The sequence below is a fragment of the Podarcis tiliguerta genome (assembly GCF_965153285.1).
Source record: "Podarcis tiliguerta genome assembly, chromosome: 9".
In the NCBI taxonomy this organism is placed as follows: Eukaryota; Metazoa; Chordata; class Lepidosauria; order Squamata; family Lacertidae; genus Podarcis; species Podarcis tiliguerta.
In genome coordinates, this window is record NC_139542.1 from 62,734,691 (window position 1) to 62,761,029 (window position 26,339).

The following is a 26,339-nucleotide window of genomic DNA, read 5'->3' on the forward strand; positions in this document are numbered from 1 at the left end:
GTGCAAAACAAAACAGTTTGCTTTAACCAGCTTGGCCTTCTCTTATGCTTTCTCTGCTGACTAGAAATGCCTGGAACCATTTCGATGAGGCACAAATGGTCCTCCATAAATGTTCATCCTTTCCCAACAGCACAGTTACCGTCCATGCAGGTTGTTGGGCAAGGTCTGTTATATCCTTTGCATCTCACAAGTGCAGGATATCTTCTAGGGATAGGGAATCACAAGAGTTAGCTAGAAGAAAAATCACTTGGGTGTGTGATTTGGAGCCAGGAAAGGGTTCGTGTGGAAAGATTTAATGCATATCCCCATGACTTCACCAAAGCTTCTTTTACAGGTAAGGAGGGATTGTTGGGATAGTGTTATATCTGTAACAAAACTCTTATATCTCATAATAACTACTAGTGTGGCAAGGTGATTTTAGACCCTGAACTTCATAGTTTTAGGAGATGCTTTAGACAGACTCGAGCATTACTTAAGCACACAACTGACACTTCTTTTCTCGCCTTTCCTCCATTCCACTGTTTCTGCATTCCAGATACATTAGAGCAACACCAAACAAAAAACAGTTTGCCAGCCCTGAAGGAAGTAAATAAAAAAATACTTTGAGCACATGTTGTTAAATCATAGCACCGTTGTGACTAGAGGAATAAAAGGGGGCTTGCTTCTGTTGTTCCAGTGTTAAACACATTGACTTGGGAACGACTTCCATTTTGTTGTGGGAAAAGATAATATATATTTAAAGTAAAATATAATGAAATGAGCATCTGCAAGCATGTGCATTCCTAGCCACACAGGCCCTGACCATAACTGAAGAAGAAGATGGATTGTTGGATGGATGGACGTTTGGGCAACCAACATCAGCTTGTATGGGCTCTGGTTTGGTCAAGTTGGTTTAGATGCTGCCACCAGGCCTGTTTTCATCAGTTGCACTCTGACTGATCATTGGAGAGCTGGATTACATGTTGGTACCAAGGTTATCCCCAGCTGAAACACTGGTAGAAACCAGTGATTTTTTTTGTTTTGTGAAGAATGTGGGGCTTTTTGTTCTTTGTATGAATCTTTTTGGGACACAGGTGGCGCTGTGGTTTAAACCACTGAGCCTAGGGCTTGCCAATTGGAAGGTCGGCGGTTCGAATCCCCACGACGGGGTGAGCTCCTGTTGTTCGGTCCCAGCTCCTGACCACCTAGCAGTTCGAAAGCACGTCAAAGTGCAAGTAGATAAATAGGTACCGCTCTGGTGGGAAGGTAAACGGTGTTTCCGTGCGCTGCTCTGGTTCACCAGAAGCGGCTAAGTCATGCTGGCCACATGACCCAGAAGCTGTCTGCAGACAAACGCCGGCTCCCTCGGCATATAGAGCAAGATGAGGGCGCAACTGCAGAGTCGTCCGTGACTGGACCTAACGATCAGGGGTACCTTTACCTTTACCTTTACCTTTATGAATCTTTTACATGACTCTACCCTGCAGTCTACATCTTCTTTCTCTTGAGGTTTAGGAGGGCACCAAAGACTAGAGTGTTAGACTAGGGCCTGGGAGACCAGGGTTCAAATCTCCATTCAGTGATGAAGCCCACTGGGTGACCTTTGGCTGGTCATTGCCTCTCAGCTGAACCAACCTCACAAGGTGGTTCTGGGAATTAGTTGAGGAGGGGGAGAACCATGCATGCCTTCTTGAGGTTCTTGGAGAAAATGGCAGAACATAAATGCAGCAAAAAACCAAGGGTCTTTTCCAACTCTACAGTCGATGATTTTATTTAGTTGAGATTCCTGCATTCCTGGGGGTGAGACTAGCTGATCCAACTCTACAATCCTATGATTCCAGGAAATTCTTTCCAACTCTACAATCCTATGATTCCAGGAAATAAAGTTTGGCAGCCATCAACCATGGCTAATAGGAACTTTCTTGCTATTCACTCTCTGAATGTGTGAAATGGTTAATTTTAACATCTTTAAAGAGTCATAGCTAAACTTCTTTACTTTTGAGTAAACATTCCAAAGTCTCTGGAAAAGGCTGAGAATGAAAAAGGGTCTCCACTTATTCCTTTCCAAAGAACTTGTGTGTTAGCATTTCCATTCTTATTATAAATATATACCCTTTTATATCCAATTCATCCTTTTTTAAAAAAGAAAGGCTGTGCAAAGGGGGCAGGGGAGATGGTAGAGGTCAACCACCAGTTGATGATGAACATTCTGTAGGATTTTAAAGGTTTATTTTTGCTTTCTCTGAGACCTTGAACCTTTGAAGAAAGTTTTATGGCACCTGCAACTTTCTCATAAGTCATACAGTGCTGGAGAGAGCAGTAAATGATGTTTGGCACTGAAAACACTGGATGTATTGGTGTGGTAAAACCAACAGCCAGGAAAGAAAATGGCTCTGTTTTTGCAGCTCAAAAACCAGATGTCTCATTTCTTTAGAGTCCCCTGAAAGGTTAAAAACTGACCTGCAGCATTTGAAAATAAATGGTTACCAAGTGATTGCTAGTGTTAGAAGAACAGAAGATAATGGACAATGTTTATAAAGTTATGAATGGTGTGAAGAAAATGGAAAAAAAGATTTCCCCCCATCCCTCATAATAATAGAACTTGGGTTGCATAATGGGGTAAATTCACAACCGACAAAGAATAGAACTTCACACACTGCATGATTCAGTTATGGAGCTTTGGATTTCAAAGTGCAATGATAGGCATAAGTTACACATTACCATTTACTCTAAATCTAGTGCACTCCAACCACTGGTGTTTGAAGACAAGTACACAATGGTGTTAGGCACAATCCATATGTATCCTGCAGTTTCTTGAGAAGAACTCCTCTTTGATGTGCTTTCCCTCAAACCAGATTCAATCCAATTTAAAAATGTAAACCACGGTTAAGCTGAGATGTGTGAATTTGAGATGCACTTATTGTTGTTTAGTGGTTTAGCCGTGTCCGACTCTTCGTTACCCCATGGACCAGAGCACGGGAGGCACTCCTGTCTTCCACTGCCTCCTGCAGTTTGGTCAAACTCATGCTGGTAGCTTTGAGAACACTGTCCAACCATCTCGTCATCTGTCGTCCCCTTCTCCTTGTGCCCTCCATCTTTCCTGACATCAGGGTCTTTTCCAGGGAGTCTTCTCTTCTCATGAGGTGGCCAAAGTATTGGAGTCTCAGCTTTAGGATCTGTCCTTCCAGTGAGCACTCAGGGCTGATTTCCTTCAGAATGGATAGGTTTGATCTTCTTGCAGTCCATGGGACTCTCAAGAGTCTCCTCCAGCACCAGAATTCAAAAGCATCAATTCTTTGGCGATCAGCCTTCTTTATGGTCCAGCTCTCACTACCATACATCACTACCGGGAAAACCATAGCTTTAACTATGCGGACCTTTGTTGGCAAGGTGATGTCTCTGCTTTTTAAGATGCTGTCTAGGTTTGTCATCGCTTTTCTCCCAAGAAGCAGGCGTCTTTTAATTTCGTGGCTGCTGTCACCATCTCCAGTGATCATGGAGCCCAAAAAAGTAAAATCTCTCACTGCCTTCATTTCTTCCCCTTCTATTTGCCAGGAGGTGATGGGACCAGTGGGCATGATATTAGTTTTTTTGATGTTGAGCTTCAAACCATATTTTGCACAGATGACAGATTTTTGGTGTGTGCAGTGGCGTCACAAGTGGGGGTGGGAGGTGGTGCGCCCCAGGTGCCATGTCTGGAGGGGTGACAAGAAGACACTCTACGGGGTGCTCACCCTGCCACCCCTGGGCGCGGTGGCACGAGCAGCCATCGCGCCTCTGCAGCCGCATGTGGATGATCCCACCCCCGTCTGTACAGCGCTCGGGCGGCGCCGTCAGCAAACCACTATGTACGATGCATGTGTAGTGTCGAATGCATGCACTGTACATAGTGACGCTGCACATTCACTGTACATAGGAGTTTGCCACCTTCGCCACCCGAGCGCCGTAGGGACAGCAGTGGGATCCCTCTGTTACCACTACAGCTGCAAGCGGAGGATTCCACCACCGCCGCTGCAGCTGCAAGCAGACGATCCTGCCACCGTCCATACAGTGCTTGGGTTGTACACTGCACATGTGCCCTACATAGCGATGCCATGCATGTGTCGTACGTAGCGGCGCCACGCGTGTGCAGCCGGCGGTTTGCCCTGCCCCGGGTGTTGGTTAACCTTCGTTTGCCCCCGGGTGTGTGAAAAAAAATCAGGTGATGCACATCCAGTGAAGACATCCTCACCCCTCTATGGTGCATATGGCAATGTAAGGAATATGCTGGAAACACAGTGGGGAGAAATAACTTTACATTTTAAGCTGTGTACATAACCTTAGACATTAGTGGGTCCCTCAGGAATTTGACCTTTGTAAATTCCCATACAAACTGACCTGATTCATACCTCCTGGACTAGCCACCAGTTATCATCTAAGAAAAAAAAATGTTTCATAAACATTTAAAATGCACATTTTAAGAGGAAAATATGTATCCAAATGCAAATTATTGCTATTTTTTAATGCATATTAGTACAGAATGGGGATGGAATATGGGTGAGCATAAGCAAAAGTAATGTTCACCAGAAATAAGCCCATATCTAGTTTAGATGCCTTCAAAGTGTCATCAGACGACCCTTGGAGATGCTATTAGGACTCCTAGGAGTAATAGCTAAATCGTGAATTTAGTTCAAATCTCCACTAAGCAGTAAATCTCACTAGCTGACTAAAACTCAGTTTCTTCACAGAATTGTTGTGAGGGTAAAACGGCTGATTGACTATGTAGACACGAGTGGCGCCACCTTCTCAAGATGATTGAGGGGGCTCGACACAATGTCCTGATGTAACACGTGTGACATTGTGAGGCACCAAGGAGCAGAGCCAAACACTCCCTGGGCTAGGCCCCCTCAAGAAAGCATGGTGTGTGTGTGTGTGAAAGTGCCTCGGCCCCTAGGGGCTGGAGCCAATGGTTCACACTATCCCAAATTTCTTAGATGGAGGCTAAAAATGCAATGAAATAAAGGAAGCTACATGTTCAGAGCCAGTGCACCGCTGACCCTCAATTTCTAACAACTGATACCAGTTTGTGAGGTTTCCTGAAGTGCCTGATGGATTGTTATATACAGTCATACCTCATGTTACATTTGCTTCATGATACGTTTTTTCAGGGTGCGTCCCGCGACGACCCAGAAGTACTGGAAAGGGTTACTTCTGGGTTTCGCCACTTTTGCATGCACACAAGCGCTAAATCACGCTTTGCGCATGCACACAAGTGCCAAATCGTGCCGTGAACCTGCGCAGATACGGCGCTTCAGGTTGCGGGCTTTTCATGTTGCGAATGGGCCTCTGGAACAGATCCTGTTTGCAACCAGAGGTACCACTGTACAAAGCGATGCCCTCCATATGTTATTGGAGAACAACTTCCATCAGCCTCAGCCACTATGATCAATGGTCATAAACATTGGGAGTTGTAGTCTGAAACATTTGAAGGGCACCAGGTTGAGGAAGGTTGCTAAAATAGATGGTTTGTTGCTCTAATTCAGCCATGCCGTTCTTATGACTGGGATTTCCCTTCTGAGCAAATATTAATTTTGGAGTGATATTCCTTTGCCTTGTAATTAAATGGAAAACAGTTTTATTGAGCAAGCAGGCACAGGAGTGGTGATGTAAATGGGCAAAAGGACAAAAATGAAATTTCGTTTCCCAGCATTCTCTGTTGCCTTGAAGGCAATAAACATGGCTTACTAGACAGTTTGACATGAATGATCATTCTAAGTTTCTTGCCTTTGGTAATTTTGTCACCAGGATATGATAAGTGCCAGAAATCTGATTCTTACAAAGAAGGCAATAGGATGTGCAATTATTTTTAAACCTGAGACAAACATTCATCTGTGAGCGTGGTTTGTGTTTGACGGTGCCAACCTCTACTACAGTCTGTAAAATATGCCACTGGTTTTTAATTTAAAGTTATAAGATTTATTTTTTTCCTGCTTCATGAATCATAGAGCAGGCATGGATCTCACAAACTACTCAGTACCTCTCTGTGACTTGTTATATATCCAGTCATTAACCTATGATTTCAAGGTGAAACTGTTGCGTCCCAAAATTTTTCCTCAAAATGGCTGTTACAGGTTGTTCACAGTTGAGGCTTGTCAGAGCTGAACATTGTCTCCTGAAAGCCTCACAGCTAGTCTAATCAAATGTAAACATAGGTGGGCCAGACATTATGTGAAGCAATGACAGCCGATTATGTGGGATGCTCTTGGCCTTGTTGGCATGAGGTGTGGGAGACACAGCAGGAATAAACAGCTACGACTTCCTTGGTATTAATGCAGTTGAGAGCCAATACAGTAAACTCCTTAGAGAAACACGTATTGAGGGAGGAGGGAAGGAAGAAGGAAATAATTCAGGAGGAGGTCAACAATGAGATGAGTTCCAACCAGAGCTTTTTTTTCCAGCCAGAACTCACTGGAACATAGTTCTGGCACCTCTCAGGTGGGTTCTATTGCCATTGAAAGATAAAAAGAGCACCGTTTGTGGTGAGTTTCAGAAACTCTTTTTTCTAGAAAAATAGCACCATCCTATATTACGAGCTAGGACTTCCCTGCAGGAAACACGAGATTTGGGGGTTCTGAGGGTGCTTATAAATTGGATACTAATGGGGGGGGCATGAATCCAGAACAAGAAGGAAATTACAATAGCCCTCTGCAAATTTAGTGGGAGAATGTTCTTCAGGTAGCCTTATTCAGGATATCCAAGAAAAGGCTTCCATGTAACTGTGAAGGCCTGGCTTACTCTTACTTCCAGATAAGCATGCATAAGATTGCAACTGTGGACTTCAATTCAATACACTCTTTTCTGGGAGCAAGTCCTATTGAAATCAGAGAAATAGTCTTCTCTGTAGGCACACTGGCAGAGGAAGAGGGTGGCGGGGGGAGCACACCACCCCCAGCAGCACGATCCCAGTGGGGTTCCATCATGGCTGCTCCCCCGCCCACGCTGGGTGCCCCGCCCCTGCAGGCGGCACACCCCACCCCAGAACGCGCGCCCCACCCCCGCCTGCTCTCCACCCCCAGTGCTGGAGCATGAAGCTCCGCCACTGTGTAGGCATGAATAGGATTATGCTCAGGGCCAGCCCACTCATCAGGCAAGGGGAGGAAACTGCCTCAGGTGGCAGGATTCACAGGGGCAGCAGATCCAACCTCCAATGAATGCATCAGCCACTGCTTCTGCTGGTGTTACAGTGGCAGCGGCAGCTGTGGCACACTGCTTAGACTGCAGGCATGGTCAAACTTAGCCCTCCAGCTGTTTTGGGACTACAACTCCCATCATCCCTAGCTAACAGGACCAGTGGTCAGGGATGATGGGAACTGTAGTCCTAGAACAGCTGGAGGGCCATTTGGCCATGCCTGGCTTAGAGGCTGGATCTGCCAGCTCCTCAGCAGCCCTTCACAACACTGCTTCTACAGCAGCTTCTTGGCAGATAGCTCATCTCCCAACCTTGTTCCCAATGTAGATCTTTGTTCCCGCCTTGTTCCAGAAGGAGATCTTCACTTGCTCTTCTTCCCTGGCCAGAAGGGGGCACAGAATTTTGTGGTTTGCCTCAGGTGCCAAAATGTCTTGGGTCAGCCCCGACTCTGCTGTTAGTGTTCAACGAGTCGGTAAAGTCCTTGCATGTACAAAAGCATTGTGTATTTCTGTCTTATCATTTCAGCAAGTGAAAGGAAAATTCTTCATGTTGTGCTTTGTCATTATTCTCAGAAGCATTTAATTCTTTGCATACTGCACTGCAAGTCTTAATCCCATGATTTATAGCATGATTATAGACAGTTACGCCCACCTCTGCAATTACAAAGGCAATTTCCTTGGACAACTGACCCTGGGATTACAAATCCTCCATTTTATGTCCTTCTCAGATGAACTTTATGACCCTAGGACGATGGAGACAATGTTTGCAAAGCGTGTTAAAAAGTGTGTTTGTAAGTAGTGCTCAGGCAAAAAACCCCCCATCCACTCAGAGGTGGCCATTTTGGCAAGAGGATTTATTTTTAGAAGACATCTGAAAGCAGCCCTTTATTGGGAAGTTTTCAATGTTTCATGTTTTAGTATGTTTTTATATGTATTAGAAGCTGCCCAGAGTGGCTGGGGCTACCCAGTCAGATGAGCAGGGTATAAATAATAAAATTGTTGTTGCTGTTGCTCCTGTTTCCCCTAGAAATAATTTGCCACCATCTGATTGTATAGGTGGGATACATATGTAAATAAATAAATAAATACCTTATAACACAGAAATTTACTCCCTGTGGTCGTTGCCAGTTCATGAAGTGGTTTAACTGACAGCCGACAGTCAGCGCATTTGTCAGAAGAATTATTTCTTGATTGTATTATGGAAGCAGCTCACCATTCCCTCTGCAAAAATGAGCCAGCTATTCTTTGCAAGTCTCTCAGGAGCATATTTTCATGGTTAGATTGGCAATTTCTCCAGAAGATAAATGCAGTGCTCTCAGCAAGGCATCCAGTGCATCCAAAAACACATACTGAGGTCAATAAATCCATACTTAAAACTCATCCTGAGCTCATCGGAGGAAGGGTCATAGCCCAGTGGGATAGCACATGCTTTGCATTCAGAAGGTCCCAGGTTCATTTCTCAGCCTTACCAAGTAGAACTGGGAAAAGATTCCTGTCCCAGCCTCACCCCTTCTGGTACACCACAGTGATGGCAGCGATGAGCGGTCAGCTAAGCAGTGCTACCCTACTGACTGCTACTGCTAGGCTAGTGGTCAGTGATGGTGGAAGTTTGTTGTCCAACCACAGATGGAGGGCCCATGTTCTGCACCCAGGTGCAGTGTACTGGAAGAAGCAAAGATCACCAGTCTTCAAGAATGGTTCTTCAACATCAACTTCATTGGACTGGTCATGTTGTTCGGATGCCTCATTATTGTCTTCCAAAGCAACTACTCTCCTCCGAACTTAAAATTGTTAAGCATAATGCTGGTGGTCAACAGAAGAGGTTTAAAGACTCCCTCAAGGCAAATCTAAAAAAATGTAATATAAACACTGGCAACTGGGGAACACTGGCCTGCGAGTGCTCCAATTGGAGAACAGCCTTTACTAAAGGTGTCATGGGCTTTGAAGACACTCAAACTCAGGATGAAAAGGAGAAATGCACTAACAGGAAGGCATGCTTGGCATACCCTCACCATGATCAACTCCCATCTGGAAACCTATGTCCCCACTGTGGAAAGAACTGTGGATCCAGAATTGGCCTCCACAGTCACTTATGGATTCATTTTTAAAACTGTGTTTATGGAAGACAATCTTACTCGGCTACGAGTGATTGCCAAAGAAGAAAGAAGATCCAAGTGTATTGGGTGACAGTTTTGGGGTCATAATGGTGGTTGCCATTTGTTTGTGTAATCTGTACTAAAGACCAGCATTTGTAAGGAAAAACCAGCTAGTTCTAAGCACACAGGAAATGGTCAAAGAAGCCAGGCAGCACTTTTGCTCTAAGTACAGAACAAAAATGTTATATAATTCTGCAAAAGGTTGATTAAGTTACCTGTGCATATAGCTAATGTTATGACTCACGCTCTTATTATTCAGAACGTCCCATTTACCTTTGTCATGGCTTAGATTGCAATTGTATACCGAAGACACACTGGCAGGCCATAATGGATTTGTTGAAATAGCAGATATGCCATCACCGTGGCAGAGGCCATAGGCATGATGGTGGGAAATTCCTCCAGCAGAGCCATGCTGGTGGAGTAGCTGAAACAGGGTGGAGATGTGTGCAAGATGTGGGTTGTGCAGTGGAAGAGCAAACTTACACCCTATCCTTCCCTCCATGGTCAGGGCCTTCTTGGTAGTGGCACCCAACTTGTGGAATGCCCTCCCATCAGATGTCAAGGAAATAAGTAATCATACAACCTTTAGAAGGCATCTGAAGGCAGCCCTGTACAGTCATACCTCGGGTTGAATGTGCTTCGAGATGAGTGCGTTTGAGTTGTGCTCCGCAGCAACCGGGAAGTAACGGAGCACGTTACTTCCAGGTTTCACTGCTTGCGCATGCGCAGACGCTCAAAATGATGTCACGCGCATGTGCAGAAGTGCTGAAACGTGACCCACGCACACGCAGATGCGCGGACACAGGTTATGTTTGCTTCTAGATGCGAACTGGGCTCCGGAACAGATCCTGTTCGCATCTAGAGGTACCACTGTATAAGGAAGTTTTTAATGTTTGATGTTTTATTATGTTTCTGTATATGCTGGAAGCCACCCAGAGTGGCTGGGGCAACCCAGGGTACAAATAATAAAATTGTTGTTGTCGTTATGCACCTATAAATGGTGCACTTTTACACCAACTCCGAATCTGATAAAGCGTGTTCTCCTTCATGGAGAGCACGTGTTGCGGTGGGGGCCTCCAGGACACTCCAAAGTTGGAGGGCGGGCTAATTGATCGTTGGCCACTGATGCGATTGGGGCTTCCCTTGTTGTTGGAAAGAAGTTAATGTTGCCATTTATTGATTGACAGCCAGAAATACTAAAACTCCTTGCACGAGGCTAGGGCTTCCTCTTTTCGACCGTGCATCGGATTGCCCGTCCCTCCCTCCCTAGAATAGGGTTGTTCACTTTGACCTTGTTATGCCTGTCATGGGGTCGTCTGCTTTGGAGTGGGGGCCTGGTAGGAATTTTGTCCATCTGGCTGATTGGCTGGGGCCATTTGGTTTTTGCCTACTGCGTAGCAAATCGTCACAACTTGTAAGGTTCACGGTTAGGCATTGGTTTATGGTTTGGTTGGTTGAGGGGCATGGATTGGCTGTGCCTGCCCCTCTAATGCTGCTGCTGCAAGGGATTCCGTTAAAGGAATTGGGAGCTAACTATTGCTTGTCCACTCTGTCAAGGGGGCTCAGGCCATAGCAATGAGCTCCTGGTTGCATTTGGGGTGAGGGCAGGTTCCCTGCTCCGCGTAACCCCCAAGTGTATTCCCCCATTCTGACTTTCGCATCGTGCAGAAAGTTAGTCTGTCCCCAATGGTGGGGGCAGATAGTCGCAACCTATGCCTACGCAACCACTCACAAATTTGTATTTTAATAAAGTTGTGGCCAAAATTATGCCAAAAATCTTAAACAAAAATTTCTGTGTGATGTGTGAGTTATTTGGGGTGGACCTGGGGACCTCGACATGCAACAGAAATTTCCCTTCGATGTGCACTGTTGAATCCAAGGTACTGGAGCCTTCCTGGGCTGACCAGTTGGAAATCCCCCATCTCTCTCTCTCTCTTTCTCTCCTTTTTTTCAAGATATCTTCCTTCCCATATGTTGATGTTAAAGGATATGTCATGTGATGTTTCTTTGTGGATAAAATGTGGTAGATTGGAATATCTTTTCCCCAACCTAATATGATCTGGCTTCATTATTGTCTGGGGGTGGGAGGGAGAGATGGAATGGGGGGGGGGGTTGGACCAGGATGGTAAGAAACAGCTATAGGAAATTACAAGGGTGTGAATGTTCTTGCCTTGGAGGTGAGGAATGATGTTCCCGCAGGATTAGTTCTCTCAAGCAGAGTAACTGAAAGTAAATGCCCATTACAAAAACAAGTCATTGAAAGCTTCTCCACACAAGGAAACTGACCCTGTCAATCTTCCCGGGGACTTATGACCCCTTAGAGAACTTGAAGACACTTGAAACACCAGTAATGTTTTGACAGAGGCTCTATTGACTACCCTGTTGTAGCATAATTTCATTCTCTTTTATTTTCAAATTTCTAAACACACAAGAAAGGAAGAAAAATGAACACTTAGAAAAGAAGGCATAAACATCTCTCCATGACATTTCAGGAGAAACAATTCACCCTGGATGTTGGCTGTAGGCAAACTAGCACATTGGGTTTAAGCTTTAAAGAAATCCTTTAAGAGTCTCAAAAATAATCAGCGCTACAGCTTTTCAGAGCCTTGCCTGTGTTTCCAAATTTAATTAAATATATTTTTTTTTACCACCCTCTTAAACAATTTCACAAAAGAAAATTGAAATAAACATAAGCACCTACAGGCTCCCGCCTTTTTCTTTCTCAGGATGCATAATTATGCTTGCAGCTGCTTGGGGAAAATGTCCATTTTGCAGGAGTCCAGCCATTTAGCTACATGACCTTGCTCTGGTTTGTCGTGGGGTGGGGGGGGGGGAAGCATTAGGAAAAAAACGTTTAAACATTTATCACTCACGCTGTCGGGAAGAGATTTTGTTCCTTGTGGTACTTTTGAGATAAACAATGGAACTGCACTTTGGTGGTGAAGAGAGAGAGAGAGAGAAAATCTCTCATAAACAAGACATACAATAGATTCTGGCAGACCAGACAAAATGGTCAGAGTTACTATTGTTTCTCCACCACAAGACCAATTTTACACAGCTTTACAACACTGGCGTCTCGTTATCTTGTACTTTATTCTACTTTGAATGGGATCAGAGTTTACTGATAGGCACCTGCAGGCACCTAGCGGAGATTCACACAAGTGAATGAGCTATTACAAATCTGAAATTTTATATCATCATACCTCAGCTGAAACACAACGCTTTCCAAGGGAGTCACTTTGGCTTCTCAGCTGTGACCGATGCAAAGTCAACTGATTCATGTGCAGGTGTTCAGTGCTCTGACCCAATGTCTCTGCAGATATGACACAGTTTATGCATGTTCTTGGATAAATAGGATCCAGGGAAGTGAACGAGGGAAATTAACTGAGTTAATTTGGAATATGTCAACAAGGGGTAGTTTCTAGGTTTGTAAAACTCTGTCCTGGCTTCAATTCTGTGTCAGCTGTCCCATGTATATCCACATCTTAGCATCTGGGTGACTTTTCCCTTGGCTGGCCCAGATGCAATGCCTCTCCCCTCCAACACTCCCCCCTCTGAGAGCCACTGTGGTGTAGTGGTTAAGAGCAATAGACTCGTAATCTGGTGAACCGGGTTCGCTTCCTCTCTTCTCCACATGCAGCTGCTGGGTGACCTTGGGCCAGTAACACTTCTCTGAAGTCTCTCAGCCCCACTCACCTCACAGAGTGTTTGTTGTGGGGGAGGAAGGGAAAGGAGAATGTTAGCCGCTTTGAGACTCCTTCGGGTAGTGATAAAGTGGGATATCAAATCCAAACTCCTCCTCTTCTTCTTCTTCTTCTTCTTCTTCTTCTTCTTCTTCTTCTTCTTCTTCAGGTATGAGGACCAGAAAATCCTATCAACAAACTCCTCGTGCAGCAAAATGAAGTGGATTTTGTGGACTGAATCAGGCCAATAGCCCATCTAGTATGACATTCTGCACTTACAGTGGAAAACCAGATGACAGGGTGAAGCCTGAAAGCGGGATGAACATTCCTTCAGTGAAAATAGGGGTGTCCTGAAGCTGAAATCCCAAGGGACCAGAAAATACTATTTACGTATGCGACCACAGCAGCGCGGATGTTATTGGCCCAGAGATGGAAGGAAGATGGAGTCTTGACCAGAGAAGAGTGGCAGACTAAATTGATGGATTATGCTGAAATGTCCAAAATGACCGGAAGAATCAGAAATCAGGAAGACCAAAAATTTAATAAGGAATGGGGGAAATTTACAATTTATATTAAAAACCATTGCAAACAGTTTAAATTGTTAGTAGGATGGGAATAAGACTTGTAGTTTAATGGTGAATTTTGGATATCATGGAGATGTAAAAGATTTGGATTATTATAAAAGATGCAGGAGGAAATGATTAACAACAGAACCCACAAAGGGGAGGAGGAAAGTCCAGGAGATGCTTTGGAATCTTGTTTTTATGTCATATGTTGGATATGTGGCTGTTAAACTGTAATTTGGAAAACCAAATAAATAAAATAAAATAAAATAAAATAAAATAAAATAATAGTGGTGTCCTATTCTGTTGTTTGTTTGTTGTTGTTATAATCCACTCTGGGTGGCTTCCAACATATATAAACACATAATAGTACATTTAACATCTAAAAACCTCCCTGGACAGGGCTGCCTGCAGATGTCTTCTAAAGGTTGTATAGTTATATTTGAGGCATTCCGGCCTCAAATCAGAAACTAGGATGGCTTCTGTAAATCTGGGACTGTACCCTTTCATTTGATGCACCAGGGTTCTAGGATGCCCTTTCCATAGACAAAGGTGATGTATGTAAGACACCCCAGTCCAGTCCTTGATCTAGCCAGCTTGGTGTAGTGGTGTAGTGATTGTGGAGGCCAATTCTGGATCCACACGTCCTTCCACAGTGGGGACATAGGTTTCCGGGTGGGAGTTGATCATGGTGAGGGTTTGCCAAGAGTGCCTTCCTCTTAGCACGTTTCTCCCTATCGCCCTGAGTTTGAATGTCTTCAAAGCCCATTGGAGCACTCGCAGGCCAGTGTTTCCCAGTTGTTGGTGTTTATACTACATTTTTAAAAATTTGCCTTGCAAGAGTCTTTAAACTTCTTTTGTTGACCACCAGCATTATGCTTTCCATTTTTAAGATGGGCATGGGGTAGTTGGTTTGGAAGACATCTGAACAACATGACCAGTCCAACAAAGTTGATGTTGAAAAATCATAGCTTCTTCATGTGGCCCACTACTGGGGCTGCCAAACTAGGGAATGGTTTGTCATGAACGTCCAAGCCACAGTACCAAACTGGCGGACTCGTAATGTGTTTGTTGGGACAAAAATGGGATTTACAGTAATTTCTAAGGTTTTCTGACATCAGGACAGTCTCCAAAAGTTAATTATCTCACAGAAGACATGGGTATATATCTAGACACCATTTTGGTATGTATAATTCTAATGCATTTTGAAAATTAAATTCCTTGGGGTACTTCATGGTGCTAGTGCCTGATCAATTAATCTCTCAAGGATCTCAATCTGTGTTCAGAAACTTTTTTTTTGCCATCTGCAGTGCCATGATGACCTTTACCTCAACTAAAAATGTATTGCTTCATTATGTGTAATTATGCACTCTGCCGGATCAGGTGATCCAATAGTTTGGCGCATTAGAACCTGAGGTCCTTCAGAGTTACTTGAGGCTAATAATCAGGTGCCCTTTTATAATTTTTAAGCTGAGAAAGTTAGCAAGCACTCTGTAGAAAGCATGCAATTTCGTTAGAAAAACAAGTTCTATGGGAAATGATCAAGAGTATGGTGGTGGGGGGAAAGTTTTAACTATCCCCACACTGCTTCTGAGGGGACAGGACTGTAGCATGTTTTAAAACTCAGTTTTATTGTTCTACTTTGATCCCTCTTTTCTGCCCAAAGAACCCTCAAATACTCTTACACAATAAATATCAGTACAGTCGTGGCCTTCTGGGATATCATATATAATGAATTAAAAAAGGTATTTAAATATAATTACAGTAAAAAACCAGAGGCATTTCTGTTGGGATTAATTGGCGAGGAAATTAAAAAAAAAAAAGATGTAAATTTGTTTATGTATGCCACAACGGCTGCAAGAATACTTCTGGCCCAGAGATGGAAGCAGCAGGAACTCCCCACTCTGGAAGACTGGCAGATAAAGATGGTCGAATACGTGGAGTTGGCAAAGCTGACGGGAAAGATCCGGAATCGGTGAGATGAACTGTTTCAAAAGGACTGGAGCAAATTTGCATTTTATTTGAAAGAAAATTGTAAACATTTGAAAACGTTTGCAGCTTTAACATGAAATGTTTGGTAATGTGAAATTAAGGGGCTAATTTACATATAAGAGGGTGAATGTTAAAAGCTGATATAAGGTAAAGAAGTGGTTATAGAGATGTGATAGATCCGTTAAAGATATGCGGAAGTCAGAAAGAGGTAGGGAGGGAAGGAGGTCGAAGCTCTTTTCGAGCAATATTTTAAGTTATGGATTTGTGTAATGAAAATGAAATGTAATATGGAAAACTCAATAAAATTTTGGTTGTTTTTTTTTTAAAAAAAGTACAGTCGTACCTTGGATCCTGAATGCCCTGGAACTCGGACATTTTGGCTCCCAAATGCCACAAACCCAGACATGATTGTTCTGGTTTGCAAACCCGAACGTCCGATGGGGCTTCTGCGGCTTCTGATTGGCTGCAGGAGCTTCCTGCAGCCAATCAGAAGCTGCAATTTGGTTTTCTAATATTTTGAAAGTCAAACAGACTTCCAGAATGGATCCGTTTGACTTTCAAGTTGCAACTGTAAAACACTTCAAAGATTTAAACAAATGAAACAGTAAACACTGAAAGCATATGTCCCTTTCCTTCTTCTGAGATGTGCTTGGGAAGATACGTGACATGGACTTTTTCTCTGCTACAGAACCTACACTCTCAAATGAAGCCTGTGTAGCTCCCTTTCTAATTGGTTTCCTTCAGCATGTAAATTTTAATTATTATTATTTCAAAACTCTTCCCCCACCCCTGGCAGATTGTTAAATGTTGCTGACAACTTAAGGATTATACAGTTTGTGGAGATTTTGATCACTACATGCCCTGGGTTGGGGTATTTCAGCTTTTTAGGAAGCTACTGATGTGTTCTAGTCTGAAGTTTGATCGTACATGTCAGGAGTTGCAGTCATGGATAGGCCTGAGTAGACAACTTGCTCCAGCAGAGGAGCAGGCAGAGACTTTTAAAACTTCTGCCACAAATTTACTTCTTCTAGGCTCCGCCCCACTGTGAAGAACTTCAGGTTCTTAAACAGTAAGTCCTCTGGCCTAGGGATGAGCAGCCCTCCTCTCTTCCATAGTCTGACATACTCATTGAGCCAGTTTTGTGGGAGGCATTTGATTCTTCAGTCCCTGTCACAATGGGAAAGGCAGGCTCCCTGTATTCTTCTTGAGCCTCTTGCCCATCCAGCTCTGCTTCAGCCTCTGAGCTGGAACTGCTCTCTGTCAGACTCTCCCTGTTCACCAAATCCTGTTGCTCCTTCAGCATCCAACAACTCATCCCACCCACTCTTCTCCCTCTGACCTTTCCTTGATGTCCCACCACCAATCCCCAGGCTCTGAACCTTCCTCATCTGGGGTGTCCCTTGGGGGTTCCCCAGCTGGTGCCTCGCACTGCTCCTTGTCATCCAGCCAGTCCCTGACATGTAAGCATTCATTCAAAATGTTGTTGTTGTTATTGTTTAGTCATTTAGTCGTGTTGTATTGGAGCCTCAGCTTCAGGATCTGTCCTTCCAGTGAGCACTCAGGGCTGATTTCCTTCAGCATGATCTTCTTGCAGTCCATGGGACTCTCAAGAGTCTCCTCCAGCAATTCAAAATGTAGGAGAAAGCAATACTGTGATATTGATTCCTACCTGATAGCTCCAACAAAGGTCTGAAAAAAGGCACCTCATTTTATTATTTTTATTATTCTGATGAATATTTATTCACCAGAAGATCACAGGGCAATTTACAACATAAGCTCCATACCTGCAATGACCCCATTTCAGACCTTCAGCTGTACCTTGGTCAGGGACAGGCACAGCAGTTTCAGGAAAAGGGTCAGTTTACTCCCTTGTTTACATGGGAATACATGGTATAGGATAGGAATATGGAACCTGTGGCCCTTCGGCTTCCTCATCGCTCATGTAGAAGGTATCAAAGGGACTTAAAAGGGCCAGGCTTTCCACCACAAAACATTCCCTCAAAATTCTCCTTTGGAAGTTTTGATATTTCTCTAAATCCTGCCAAGTATTTGACATCTATGTTTGATATCTTATAGTTGATACTTGGCAATATTTCATCATTAATATGAAGTTGTATTAATTGAAATATTTATTAACCGTTGTCTATCTAAAAGATTCTGAGTTGGTACAGAAAGAATTGATAAAACTATTCATATAACTTATAAGTACAATGTAAAACAACGGCAACAACCAAGAAAGACAGGTTGCAAAGAAAGGCTGAATTCCAACTAAAACGACATTTTAAACGCCAGGGCAAATAGGAAGGTCTTAACCTGTCAGTACCAGGTGAACATCTTTAGGGAGGGCATTCTGGAGTTAAGGTGCCCATCCCTTTGTGAATACATAATATACACATGCTGAAGACTGTACGTGGAGAAGGGCCTCGACAGAAGATCTTAAGGCACTGGAAGACTGGTATGGAAAGACATGCTCATCAGGTATTTGGGTGTGATGGCCTGGGATTCGGACTCGGAGGCTGAACCTGAGGAATCCCAGCCTGCACAGGAGTCCCTGCCTCCAGAACCAGCTGAGCCGGGGCTGGGGCTTGAGCTTGAAGGGTCCTCACTTGTGCTGGATCCTCAGGTGCAGGCACCAGCAGAGTCTGCTCTGGCTCCTGAGGTGATGGAGGACTGACTGCCTGCAGGTACTCCACTCTCGGCCCCACCAGGGGAAGCTGAGGTTTCCTCTGGGTCCGGTAACCCTCCAGCCTCTCCTGAGCTGCAGAGGCTCAGGGTAGAAAGGCAGAGGGAACTAAGTTCCCGCAGGAGGAGTGCTCGCCTCCAGGCCAGGAGAGGCGAGTCACCTGTGGACCGGGGCCGCCCTATGCCTCGGGGCAGATAAAAGCCAGCCACCCCCAGGCCCAGGTTGTGGGAGCAACATTGTTGGTAGCCTGTTCCTGCCTGCACCCTGTCCTGTTCTTCTGCCAGAGTTCCTGACCTCACCCGACTCCCTGCCTTGGACCCCGCTTCAGCTTTGATGGACAGCCTCCATACCGCACCCTCGACCTCGGACTGAACTCGGACCTCGCCGCATGGTTAACCCTCAGGACCAGCACATTGGGTCTCACGCTCAGAGTTCATATTCAGCAGAATTAATTGCTGGTGAACAGGGGTATATAAATGTATCCACAGTCTTTGGACCATTTTACATCCCAATGGATGTCAGCAATGCCAGCCTGGAACTGGTGTAGGAGAGAGAGAGAGAAAGAGACTGCTCACTCCATCCCTTTTGCTTTGGCTGGCAGGAGGCAACAAGACTTCGGATGCAGTGGAGAATCTGCCATATCACCTCTCCTTTGCCGCTCATTAGAATTGCTCTGTAGGGATTATCGCTACAGTTCTGACATTGTGAAGGAAGGAATGTCTCTTACATGTGTGGAGTCTTGGCCTGATAATTGACAATAGCACTAGTAATCTGCTGTAAAGGTGTTAAGTGGGAAGAGGCTGAATCCAGTCTCCCTTCTCTCTCAAATCAGAGAAAGGGGAAAAGAGACCAACGCTAACAGAATGGCGAAATAAATTATTAGACTATGTGGAAATGGATCAACTAACAAATAGGTTAAGAGGTAACACCAAACAATTATTTTCTCAAAAATGGGAAATGTTTAAGAGATACTTACAAAAAAAAAAAAAAAAAAACAGTGACATATTATCTATGGTAGTGTTTGAATGACCCTTGTGTACATAAAATATTAAGAAATAAAGGAAAATTGGTACGCTGGGTTGTAAGAAAGTATTAGAAACTACAGTGGTGCCTCGCAAGACGAAATTAATTCGTTCCGTGAGTTTTTTCGTAGAGCGAGTTTTTTCGTCTTGCAAAGCACCACGGCGGTGAGGGGTGGGGAGAAGCAGGGCAGCTGCCACAGCCGGTACCTTGGACTCACCCGCGCCTTGTGGCCACCACGCGATGCTGCTGCTGGAGGGTGGTGGGGCTCAGGAGCGCAACTCCGGCTGCAGCGCTGGCTGTTGGTGGCAACGGCTCCTGAGGGGAGCGCGCGAGGGCGATGGGCAGCGGCGCGAGGCAGTCGGAGGGTCGGCCATCAGCCGGAAGGTCGGAGGGAGCCGGAGGAGCTGTCAGCCGGAAGGTGGGAGGGAGCTGGAGGAGCGGGGAAGCGAGCGTGCGTGCGTGCAGTGACCGTCGCCATGACAGGAGAGGCAGGGCTGTTTCGTCTAGCGAAGCAAGCCCATAGGAAAATCCGTCTTGCGAAGCACCTCAGAAAACGATAAACCCTTTCGTCTAGCGAGTTTTTCGTCTTCCGAGGCATTCGTCTTGCGGGGTACCACTGTATATTAAATGTAAGATAATAATTATAAGTACATTCAAAATCACAAATGTCAACTATATCGGGAGATGATGGGAAGTCTATATTTATTTTACTTCAGTTTGTTGTTGTTTTATTTTATGTACCATTATATGATTTTGGCCTAGCTGATATGTAAGTGGAATAAGAAGGTCAAATTAACATTCTAAGTTGAACTAATTTAAGAATATGAATACACACACACACACACACACACAGTATGTATGTGTATGTGTGAAGTTAAATCTGTAACAACATTAATGAATTTGAATAAAGAATTTTTTCATCAAAAAAAAACACACAAAAAACCAGAGATATCAATGATGGGCGAAACCAGCTGCTGTACATACATATAGTTGTCATAAAGTGTAAGGGAATGCTGAAGCTTTCCAAATACTTATTAGACAGATAACAGAGAGCCAAAAGGCCATTACATGATTTTGAGTTTTATGCAGTTTCAATGCATAACAGGTATGTTGTCGTCATCATTGTTTTAATCCTTTAGTTCACATTAAATAGGATGGAATTGCATGTTATCGCAGCAAACAGGTGTTTAACAGGAATGCCAGGGTGGAAGATGTAGGGAAGAAGAATTAGTGGCGTTTCACTCTCCAGTCACAGATTTTCTCCTGGACGTTTCCCTGAATCTGTCTCCTCAATCCTTCCTGCCAGGCTTATAGCTGATATTAAAGCATTTGCAAGAGATGATTGGTATGGAAACAATTAAGTATCCTCTCCTGCCTGCTCTAAGTGGTCCTCTGCCCAACATTTTCCCTCGTAAGGAAAACACAGACTGAGAACTTGGTCCTTTCCTCTTAACACATAATTTCTCCCTTAGACGTCTTCTTGAGAGTCCTGAAAGTCCCACTTTTAATTTTTAGAGCACTTTTTGAAGAACATTAGCAAAGACAGAGCTTTGCGCAGCAGGAGAGTAATCTTATATTGGAGTTTTAATTTAATTTCTTGTTTTCGTACCTTCATTTTGTTGCTTCTTAAATACACTATTGACACTGACAGCCACCCACAGCTAAATATTTACTCTTTCTTCTGATTTATTGCGTTCATGTGTGCATGTCTTGTGGGAGAGGGAAGGTTGAACACTTTTACAGAATGTTGGAATGCCATAATATTCAGTGAAAGGAGATGGATTCCATTAGCGCATTATGATAAAACACCATTTACAGCTAAAGGTGCGTGTAGATCTTAATCTATTAGGTGTTTTCCCTTGTTAGAATTGCTTGCAGAAGGCACTTAGAAAATAATGAGTGATTAAACTGTCACAGTTGTTAAATGTTTGACAATGGGATGTAAACAGGTAAAATTTTAATTAACTGCACATGTTCTAAAAGGTTCTAAAAGAACCTGCATTAAATTTTTGTTCAAGCCCTATCCTTTTGCAGTGGCAAGGAAGGTTGGTTGTCACATCTAATTTGACGAATACTGTAATCAAGCTGGTTATAGGTGATGCATAAATTTCTCACCCCTGCTGACAGCCATGTTAGCGTCTGTGTAATCCTTCAAATTGATTTTATCAAATGCATGCTGTTTGTGTTTCAATTGATCAAATTAAAAACAGCCTTCAAAATGCTTAATCAACCCAGCACAAGTTTTCCAATGATTAGGGCTGGGGCTAGTTGAAAACATTTAGAGAGCTGGACCATAAAGAAGGCTGATCACCGAAGAATTTATGCTTTTGAATTATGGTGCTGGAGGAGACTCTTGAGAGTCCCATGGACTGCAAGAAGATCAAACCTATCCATTCTGAAGGAAATCAGCCCTGTGTGCTCACTGGAAGGACAGAGCATGCCAGGCAATTCTGTCTTCCACTGCCTCCCACAGTTTGATCAAACTCTTGCTGGTAGCTTTGAGAACACTGTCCAACCATCTCGTCCTCTGTTTTCCCCTTCTCCTTGTGCCCTCCATCTTTCCCAACATCAGGGTCTTTTCCAGGGAGTCTTCTCTTCTCATGACGTGGCCAAAGTATTGGAGCCTTAGCTTCACAGTCTGTCCTTCCAGTGAGCATTCAGGGCTGATTTCCTTCAGAATGGACAGGTTTGATCTTCTTGCAGTCCATGGGACTCTCAAGAGTCTCCTCCAGCACCATAATTCAAAAGCATCAATTCTTCGGCGATCAGCTTTCTTTATGGTCCAGCTTTCACTTCCATACATTACTATTGGGAAAACCATAGCTTTTACTATATGGACCTTTGTTGGCATGGTGATGTCTCTACTTTTTTACCATATGCCTAACAGCTATTTACTGTTGTTTTTTAACTGAACTAAATGCTTTTTTTTTTTAGGTAAAAAGGAAGGGCTTTCCTTTAAAACAAAACCAGCAGCTGCCCTGATATTAGGTGCTTGGGAGCCAGCCTATTTGATTTCCCATTCTTCATTTAAAGCTCTGGGGAAGATATCATGAGGTAACTTGGGGCTTTTTTAAAAAAACTAGAAAATACAGGTTGCTTGAGAGGCTGCGGAGTGCTGAAGAAATGTTTAGTGGAAAGGAAAAGCCCCCACACCACCCACCGTCACCTTGCAGTGATAAGGTAAGCTCTGGCCCCCACCTGCTGACATTCTAAAGAATTTCTGAAGTGCCTTTCACAGGGAGAAAATTGGAGGACAGGTTTTGGCACAGCATTGCTTCTGACATGCTGTGAAAGAATGACAGGTATAATATATATTCCCTTTCTTTCTTTATCCCTTCATTTCTCTGTCTCTTCAAGGGATGGGGGGAAATTTGATTCAGTTTACATCTTAATATAACCCGACCTAATTTGCATTTCCCCAAATCAAAACGCATCTATCCTTTGAAATTTGCACTCCTCTGAATTTTCTGTTTGACTTCTGCTGCCAAGGAATTGGTGCAAAAAGATGTTTCTATTGAGGGGAAGTGTCCATAAAAGTTCACGTATTGGTGAAAATTGCATCTGGAAATGTGTGTACTAAGAGAAAGGTCCACAAATGTTCAAGAGGACTTTAAAAATGCAAATCCTGTCTATGTTTGGAGAAAATCATATTAAAATACTGATGAATTTTCATGAGGATTTAAAAAAATAAATATCTGATGTAGAAAGTTGGAGAACCAAATTTTAAAGATTCTAAAAGGAGAGACTGAAAGAAACAGAAATATATAGATTTCACCACTCTTTGCTCTCTTCCTCCATCCAGGTTGCCAGCTTCCACAAGTTCCCTTTCCTTTCTACTCTTCAGACACTGTTTTTTATCCAGAACCTTGAAGAGACAGAGAAAGAAGAGAAAATCCTTGGGAGGATAGATTCTTATGTTCTTGGGCATGACAACCAATAAGGCCTTGCGTCCCTGGTGGTGGTGGAACATTGAGCTAGGCCTCCTCATGTGGTCTATAGTCATTCACTGGGGCTCTGTCTGACATGACTTTTAAAAACATTGGCGCTATTGCAATGTTTTAATAATGGCTGGAGTCATGCAAGAGGAATCTGTGCTATGACTCCTTCCAACAATGGCAATGCTTTTTGAGAGAGGCAATGCTTTGATGGGGACACATGATGTGGATACCAAGAAGAGGGGCTTCTCAGCACCCGTCCTGTGGAACACCCTCCCATCAGATGTCAAGGAAATCAATAACTACCTGACTTTTAGAAGACACCTGAAGGCTGTTAGGATATTTCCGTTCCACCTTAAAAAGGGAGCAGGCTTTGAGTCACAGAGTCTGCGTATTTCCTGTTTTCACAGGATGTTTATGTTGTGTCTTTGCTTTCGTTTTTCTCTCTCTCTGCCGGAAACTCTCAAGCAGGCAGTCACGTTATTCTTTGTTCTGATCAACGCTGAATAAACTTGAAATCATGCTCTCCTGGGTGCATCTTTCGCTGTACTTTATCTGCTGATAAGAGCGTGCATCGGCTCTAGAATGTCAGAAGCTATTTCTAGAGCTCCTGTCGCTAATTGCTGATACTGCGTGTCTACAGGAGATCAATGGACGTCTGGAGACGACGTGGAGGTCAAGATGGACTTTGTCTCCCTGGCAGTATCCCAACAAAGGCAACACTGTTTAGAGTAGTTGTTAATGTTTGATGTTTTATCATGTTTTTGATATTCTGTTGGGAAACCCAGCCAGATGGGTGGGGTATAAATAATTTTTTATTATTATTATTATTATTATTATTATTATTATTATTATTATTATTTGTGCCTATAAAGACCCAGAAAGAAGCCACACTGTAGTACTTCACATTTTTAATGTAACATTAAAAATAAAAGTGGGGGGAAAGCCCTGAGAGGCTAACGACACATTACCAACTAATGCATTTAACTTGAGCATCAATGCTACCCCCCCCCCCATTTTTTCGGAAATGAAATGAATGGAAGGCTACTTCATTACTTAGGATTGCTAAGTCAATGTATGTGAAACCCTTTGAGCACCCCAAAGCTTGTATTGGGGGTGGATAATCTTTTTCCCCCTTATGGGGTCCACATGCTAGTGGTGGGCAGAGCCAGAGACAAAATGGGCAAAGCAACGAATGTATATTTTTCTTCACACAGCAGGTTGTCTTCTACACACACCCATTCACCCCTCTCTGTTTTCCCATCTAAGCCATGCATTGGAGTTCAAGAACACATTCTAACAAGGTAGAAATTGGGGTGCAAAGCAGGACTGGCATGGGGTGTGGCTGGAGCGGGCATGTAGCCAGGGGTAGCCTGTCTTGTTTCAGCACCTGATAAATGTGCCGCCCCCTGTCACGCCCCACCATTTCTGCCACCATTGGAATGTACCCCCCTCAGCAAAATTCATAGAGAGGGGGGTATTCTTGTGGCAACAGAAGCTGTGGGGCAGGCCTCTTCTGCTACTGCTGCCTGAGGCAGCTTCCCTACCCTGCCTAATAGGCAGGCTAGCTCAGTATGTGGCTGAGGAAAAGCTGTAGTATAAACCCAGTGGACCTGAGAGGTCCTGAGATCCATATTTGTCCTCCAGGCCTGAAATTCCTTGCCCTGTTTTATGTACTACATCAGGCTTCCTCAGCCTCGGCCCTCCAGATGTTTTTGGCCTACAACTCCCATGATCCCTAGCTAGCAGGACCAGGGGTCAGGGATGATGGGAATTGTAGTCTCAAAACATCTGGAGGGCTGAGGCTGAGGAAGCGTGTTCTACATCTTCATCATCTTCAGCCCTGAAGTATGAACCTCTAAGTAAAACACAATAGGTGAGGGAAAGACAGCGTTTTATTAAAGCCTCTCCCAAGACTCTAGAAATGTTATGGCCTAAGCTTGAGAAGCAAAGCTGTGAGCATTGAAATGCAGAGGAGAGGCGGAAATACAAAGGTTTCCCTCCATATGCCCAAAGGATGCTTATGATTCCTTCTGATAAAAACCACGAAAATGGTAAAGGCCACTGCCAGGGAGCAAGCTGCCAAACGCAAGCAGAGGGCAAAGAATATTGTACAAACATGATACTGAACAAAGCCAAAAGGGATAACAGAAGTCACAACAGTGCAAAGCAACGATAAGAAAAGTCACAGCAGAAAATAAAAAGGAGGACCCCACAAGAGGTTTTCATAGATAATAGGGCTTTTTGGAAGCACATCTTCTTAGGGCACGGAGGTAGGCAGCAAGACCTTAAGGAGAATAAAGGATCATTTATTACGAACAAAAAGTAGGCAGTGCTGGAGGATTTCATAGGCTTGTTGTCAAGCGAGAACAGGACAAAACCATTAGATGAACGTCAATGATGTTCAAGTGAGGTCAGTAGCATTCCTCGTTCACCTCACTCTTAATTTATGAGATCCCATCAAACCACAAGGCGGGATTTGTTTACAGATGGATTAGAGGCTTACTAAGCTGGCTCATACAATAGATGAAGCCTGGTGAAAAATTAATATGAAGCTGAATTGTCATGAACTTCCAATTTTGTGCCAAACTTTATTTGTTTGATGAAGGGTAAGCTTTTGGCGAACAGTTAAATTATACATAAGCCCAGTGAGTTGTTGTTGTTTTTCCTTTCTCCTGTTTTTCATCCAAGTCCTGGACAATAATCACAGCTCAGTGGAGAGTTTTGCGAAAAGCCCCCAAGGTTTGAATGTCAAATCTGGGCTTTGGAAAGATGAATATTCTAAATATTGGCTATTATTGTGCTAGCCTTTATTTGTCATCCAAAGATAGTTCCTTATCTATGAAATAAGAATCATATTGACTTGCCACACATGCTGGTTGAGAAGATATTATCATATTATCAGAAAGCACCAGCTCACTTAGATTTTGACCCTCAACTTTGTCTCTCAAGTTTTCATTTTGTCTAGAAATACTAGGCTGCAAGGGATAACAATAAGACCATGGGATGCATTTTCAGGTCTTGTTCAACATGCTCTCTATACACTGGCTTGGGAGCTATTGGGTACTCAAGACAGCATTCCACATTCCAGCACTTACCAATTGACTAGAGGTTTGACCTTCCAATGAGCAGCAAAACAGAGTCAAACATTCCTCAGT